Source organism: Thamnophis sirtalis, unplaced genomic scaffold, assembly GCF_051295495.1.
Source record: "Thamnophis sirtalis isolate CommonGarterSnake01/CBP01778 unplaced genomic scaffold, rThaSir2_p1.2 scaffold_5, whole genome shotgun sequence".
NCBI lineage: Eukaryota > Metazoa > Chordata > Lepidosauria > Squamata > Natricidae > Thamnophis > Thamnophis sirtalis.
Window position 1 is genome coordinate 55030190 of NW_028261385.1, and position 7225 is coordinate 55037414.

The following is a 7225-nucleotide window of genomic DNA, read 5'->3' on the forward strand; positions in this document are numbered from 1 at the left end:
TGCGTGGGAGAGGGAAGGGTAGCGAAAGCTTAATTAGATTACCTGGGGCTAGAACGCAAGCTGATGTTTGTTTGAGTTGCTATCTTAATATAAGGTTAAGAAAGATTGGTCGGAGAATCTTCAGGAAAGTGGAGTAAACATGGGAGGAGCAATGAATGTGGATAAAATATATATGTGGATAAGGATAAAGGCAGGGTGGAAGGTAAAAAATTTATATGTGGAGGTGGGTAAGGATAGAAAGGGAGGTGTTGGAAATGAAAAATGAAAGAAGTATTTGAGTTTAATGGTGTTATAGAAAGGTTTGGATATTTGGATAAAAAAAGAGATAAATTAAAGGTCTGAATAGATAGATAAAGCAAGGAGACTTTTAGTTGGGGAATTCTAATTGATCAACTTACCTGGCTCTAATACGGTTTGAAACCCTGCAAGTAGCAAAATAATTGAAATTTGGAATGAGCTACATTGTTTAAGATTTACAGATAATGGGAAGCTGTGTTAACGTAGTGGGTTTATTGACCCTTTTTGTTTCTTTCTTTTTTTTGTGTGTGAGTGTGTGTTTTTTTCTTTTTTAATTTCTTATTTTCTACTATTTTTCCTTTTGCTTTTTGGCTTTACTTTTATCTTATTTTTTTAATTTTAAAGTTAGCTGGCCTTATTATACTCAAATGCTTGTTAAAGAATTATGCCGGGTATGGGACCTGCGAAGCCGTAAGGGGGTTAGGGAGGGGGGATTATAGGGGGGAGGGGGGAGGGTGGAATCACAGTTTCAATCCTTAGAACAATAAGAATTCACTTGTATACTGCGGCTCGTTTTTCTTTTTTTTTCTTTTTTCTTTTTCTACTTTTATTTTAAAAACAAACTGAATAGTATGAATATGAGTTATGTTTGTTGACCGTGGAGGATCTGTAATCGATTGATACATTTTCTACAGATGTAAAGAAAGATGCTGTACTTGTTTCAATTAAAATTAAAAAACATTTATTTAAAAAAAATAGAATCAGGTGACCACGGAACGTTGCAAATGGTCGTAAACCGAAATATGTGGTAAATACTTTTGAGGGGGTCCGTTGTAACTTTGAATGGTCACTCAGCGAGTCAAGCTGTAGGAAGCTGTACAACACTGATGATGTACTTGGGTCATGAAAAGTGTGAAACTAAAGAACCAAGTCCAGGGAGAACCAAGGGCCCCATCTTCTTCTTCCTAGCATATTCCCAGAGGTGCAGGGTCCGGTTTTGGGATCATTGAGGGCCACTTTGCTCCGTCACCTGCATCGCCTAGGAGAAGGCCTGCAACTTCCATATCTTTGTTGATGACCTCTTGCCATCCCTGTTTTGGATGCCCACAAGGTCACCAGTCATTGACTTCTAGTCGGTAGGCAGCCTTGGCCATGGTGGAAGATGCTGCTCTCGGGATGTGTCCTTATCAGCAGAGTCGGACTTCTCTCATCTTCTCTGTAATTGGTGCCACACCAAAATGTGGTCAAATGGTGTCATGTGTGATGTGGTCAGGAAGGGAAGTGCCCTATATTCAATGGAGCCTTCACATTTCCATGGTATGGAGAGAGCTTTTGCTCCCTCCTGTTGCTGCCCAGCATTCAGGGGCCCTACAGTGCAACAGGAGGATGGTTCTCTTGTAGGTCTTAGATTCAAGATGGGTTGGCATCCATCTGTCACATAACACATCAGTGAGGTCTCGCCAACTCATCCAGGCTGCACTCATCCTTGCTCGCGCCTTGTCATTTATGTCCCCTTTTGTTGTGGGGCACCAGTGAAACTGGCAGCAGTCGGACAGTGAGGAGGTTGTGGAAAAACATGGGCCAGTCCTGGGGACTGAGGGAAGTTCACTGAAGCATTGGAGGTAGAGAAGGAGCTAGACAGCAGTGAGGCAGAGGAACAGCTGGAACCTGTTCCCAGTGTGTGCGTGCGCAGAGATGCCAGAAGACAAGAACTACTAAGAAAACAGGGTGAACTTGGGAGTAAAGCCACATCTTGGAGGTGATTGGCAAATATTTTCATGTGTAATTTTCTATAAAATTCATCTTGGTTGTCATTAAGAGCATAAATTGCTACTAAAAGTATTTTCTTATTATTGCCCATAATTTCCACCATCAAAATTCTTCCATCATCATCTGTGTAGATTTGTTCTGCTGGGATTGTATCTTTGATATACAAAACCACTCCTCTTTTCTTACATCTTGGCAACGCAGTAAATATTTTCCCTAATTTTGGCTGCACCAGTATTTGTTCATGTTGCTTTTTAATATGTACTTCTTGTAGGCAGATTTTGTCCAATTTTAATTTCTCTATGGAATGTTTTCCTTCTTTTAATAGCCAAATTAAGTCCATTTATATTAATTGTAATCAATTTTTTCTCTTCCATATTTATACTTTATAAGAAGGATTTACTGCTCTAGTAGATCTCGGTTCTTGTTGTTCTCTAAGGTCAATGCTGCCTACCGCACCTTCTTCTTTCTGTACTCCTCTTGGAGTACAATTAGTGGTTTTTCTTTTTCTGTCTCCTCATCTTTCCCTCTCAAATGTTCTGCATAGAATAGTTCTGCTATCACAGTTGAATCTATTCTATATCTTCGTCCTTGCCATACAAACATGAGACCTTCTGATATCAGCCATCTATAATTAACAACTTTTTAAAGTAAAATTTTAGTCACAAATTGGGGGGGGGGCAAGGATAGTTGATGCGCCAAATATAGCCTCTCAACTATCAAACGACAACCCGGCCTTCACGTGGTGCCCCCTGTTCCCACCAATCGGGCTCTGTCGACCCTTGGGACTGGCGTCCCCTTGGGTATATCCAGCCGAAACAGCTTCCATGGATCGCCATAAATTTCCATGGAAGTCGCCTATACCCACGTTGGGTGAAGAGGCGTCGAGTGAGTGAGTGAGTGAGTGAGTCACAAATTGGTATTCTATTCTCTTTCACTCTTCTTGGTACTTGTTTCAAAACCGCAATCTCCTTATTTTTTATTCCAGTCTTTTGTCTCTTGCCTTCTCTAATATTTGTCTTAATTGCTTTCTTAGTAAACCTTATATGAACTTCTCTTGGGAGATTGTTTCTCACTGCATATAGTCTCAAAACAACTTGTCTATACCATCCATCATCTTCTCTTGGGTTATCTCCAAGATGTCTGCCAGAATTTCTATCATTATTTCTGCCAGATTTTCTCCCTTTTCTTCTAAATCTGAAATAAAATCTGAAATCTGAGATAAAATTCTGATCCATTGATCTCCCATCCCAGTATTCCACTGTTATCTTTTTCAACCACACTGAATCTGGTATCAATATTTCCAATTTTCTTATCTCTTTGCTCATCTTTTTCTTCAGTTTTTTGAAGTCTGTCCTCATATTTCATCATCATTTGGTGAATATTCTCAATTTTCCCATCTCCATTCCCTGCTTTTTGTTTGATGTTTTCTCTTCTTTGTTCTATATTTTCTATTCTCTTTTCAATGTTATCTGTTCTCTTTTCTATCTTCTCTGGTCTTACTTGTATTTTTTGTATTCCTTGCATAATCATCTGCAGTATCACTTCCTTGTCTTTTTCCTGTTGCAACATTGTGTGTATTGATCTTTGTCCTCTGGATGATGAAGAAGAGGAAGTTGGTATTGCAGAGCCAGTGGCCGTTATCTTTTAACTCATTTCAAAACAGTTGATATACTATATGGTAGTTGAAAAATACAAAGTCTTCAGGTTCTTCTATACCTTAATCTACTTATATAGAGGACAGTTATAATCCCAAGTGACCCTAATAAGAAGAGAGAGAAAAAAGGAAGTGTTAAGGTTGTGGTTAAATAGAAACCAATCAACATTTCCCAAACTCATTGGTAGCCTCACATTGCAATGAAGAACATGCATTCAATTTTGCAGCTACTAAGATTGTTGGCCGAGCATGTACAAAAACAGCCAGGGAAATGTTTGAAGCCCAGAAAACGGGCCCCTTGTCAGTCAACAGCCAATCAGGTACCTATGAGTTACTAATCTCTCTGCCAGGTCCTGTTTCCATGATGTTCCTTTGTGGTCTTTCACAACATAGGAATTATCTTCACGCTTCCTCCCTTTTCCCAAAGACCAGCTGAAAGGGAGATGCCCAGAGAGTCCTTGGTTGCCCCCTCCCCTCTTTGGAAGAGCTTTATAGCTCCTGTTGCCTTAAGAAAGTTCCAAACATCCTTAAAAATCCATCTCCTCCTGGGCACCCATTTTTTGGAACTATTACCATCTGGCAGACGGTACAGGACAATAAAAATAAGGGCAAGTAGACTGAAAAAGAGCTTCCATCCCAGAGCAGTAACTATCTTAAATTCTACTGTAGAGGGCAACACAAATGCAATATTAGGAGTTTCCAATTTCATTGTATAGAATGTACAGTTGTATACAATTGCATAGTGTTATTTTTCATATATAATATACACTGCAGAAGGCACACCTTTGTGGTATGGGGTGCCAAGACAATAAAGTAAAGGATTAAACTATTTAACTATGACAGTTTGGTCACGGAGGTGTTCCGGATGGCATTGGAGAGGAAATGGGTAATAATGTGATCTGGCTTCATCCGATGGCCGCACTGCCAGACGAGTACTTTCATGGACTCAGCTGCAGCCTGAGCCACGGAGGCTTCACAATCCTCTTGCAGATCCTGGAGACCTGGAAGGAATCCAGAAAAGAAATGATTTCCAGGATCCACCTTGAGAACCAACTCTGATCAGCGACAGAGCTTCTGGAGAGAAAGTCTCCGCTTCAAGTGAGGGAACTTTGAAACTCACCCAGGAAAACTTCTTCGATTTGTTTGGAAGTCACCACATTCTGTTTCATGTATTCTGCACAGCAGCCTAGACATATGCAAAGAAAAGGTTGGTGGAGTTGGCAGAAATGGCTAAATCAACTGATTCAAGAAAGAAAATGCAGAATTCTTTTGTTTATATTTGGAAGACTTGCTTTGGGACTTTATGGGATGGTCCCAGGAATTGGGTCTATCTGGAAAGAATTTCATATGACTCATATTTATGATGATTGCAGAGTTTTGGGGGGGGGGGTTGTCACCTGATCACTTTTTGCAACCTTCGGGCGAGCAAACTCCGGAAGGAAGCCCAATTCACTTAACAAACACGTGACTCACTTAACAACCACAGTGATACCCTTAAGAAACCGGGCCGTGTGTGTGTGTGTGAGAGAGAGAGAGAATGGTCAGCATGTCTGGCCTTAGGAAGCCCGCCTGCCCTGGTTTTTCCTCCCCTCATTCCAGAGTTTGCATTCGGAGTTACCAATTAAGAGGGCAGCTGCCTCTCGGGATGAAGAATTCCGGCTCTTCAGGAATTTCAGCATCTGCTTCAACATTACCGGCAATTTTTCCTTGCATCGATTGATCTGAGGAACACATGGCCACAAACAAGGCAATGAACTCTGTAGCTTCCTCTTTTTTTCTTTCTACAGTTTCTAGTCCTCATGTCCTCAACAACAATGTCTTCCATAACATATTAAATTTTATTATACTGTATCGTATTGTATTGTATTTTAAACTATAAGATTGTTATACTATACTATATTTTATTATACTAAATAATATTATTATACTATATTGGATTTTGTTAGGCATATAATCTAACGGTTGGGTTGTTAATATATGAATCATGTAACAATGCTGTACCTGTTTCTTTAAATAATGGTGTAAATGTGATTGGTTGCTGTTTCCTCAAGCGGCCATAAGATGGAGCCAGAATCACTGTTAGATGCTGATCTGATCTGAGTGTTTGGAAGCTGGCTGTTAGAAGTGTCGTATAGTGATCAGCGTGAGCTATTGTAAGTTTTGCAACTGGGGAGCTTACCTAACAGACTTGACTGGACTGGACTAGACTGGACTATTATACAATGCAATACAATATAATATATATTACATTATATAGTATAGTATATCGTAAGTATTAGTATAATACAGTTTTATATTGTATTATATTATACACACACACAAACACACACACACACAGACACATACACACACAAACACATTTATGTTATTAAAGACAGTTTTATCCAAGTAAAAACCATAAAGGAAAATAAAGAAAAATAGTAGATAGTGAAAAAAAAATAGAAAAAGAAAAGGGAAAGAAAGATGATAAGGAAATGGCTTCTGATCTTATTAATGCATTTATGTTTTGCCCTCTTTACATCGTAATTTCCCTTTTCCACAAACTACCATTTCTGATCCTCAAACGCACAAATCAGTAAGGTTTATAGTCCTCATGGTGGCATGGAACCTCTGGTGTTCCCAAGGGAGCAACAACCCAAGAAGAATCCCTCTAGCCAGTTTAGTCTAGTGGTTGAGGCATCAGGCAAACAAATCAGGAGCCTGTGAGTTCTAGTCCCACCTTTCTCATGAAAGCCTCCTGGATGACTTGGGGAGTTCTAGTCCTGCCCTTAGGCATGAAAGCTGGCTGGGTGACTTTGGTCCAGTCCCTCTCCCTCAGGGCAGCCCACCTCCCAGGGTTGTTGGGAAGGAAATTAGAGGATGGGGAGGGGGAGGAGAAGCATTAGGGACGTCCACCATCTTGAATGATTTATCTAAAGAAGAAAGGCAGGAGAAAAAGAAAATATATTATACTCTAATCCGGAAGAAAAGGAACCAGCTAGGCTCCTACTTACCACCTCCGAGCAGATGCTGGAATACATGCTCTGGAGACTGGTGTAAATCTCGTAGTCAAACAAAGTCTCTGGAACCTCCTCCCACTTCATAAAGGAGATGCAGGAGATCAGGGTGTTCCTGGAGATCTGGGCCAAGGGAGGAAAGGAGGCGTCAGAGGAGCCGGTTCTGAGGTTGTCCATCTTCTGCAGAGAAAGCCCAGCCTCCTCCTTGCTCAGGGGTGGGAAAGGAGATGAGCCACCCCAGGAGGAAGCTATGGCAGGGCAAGGGGGCCCCCGAAGACCAGAGTTCCCCACAATTCAACCCTGATCATATTATATTGGTACCAGGGAAACCATCAAGAAGAAAACAACCCCCTAATCCAAGAATGACCCAACAGAAAACCTACACCCACATCAAAATGATCCAGCATTAAGCAGAGATCAAACCCTCCCCTCCAACCTACTGATGCTGTCACCTAGTTGGGTCCGGAACGGCCTGCTAGAAAACAACCAGGTTCAGAGAGCACCAAGGACCTCACAACTTCAGGTTTGCAGAATTTCTTTGCCTTTTCCAGAGGGTCCACATGATGCA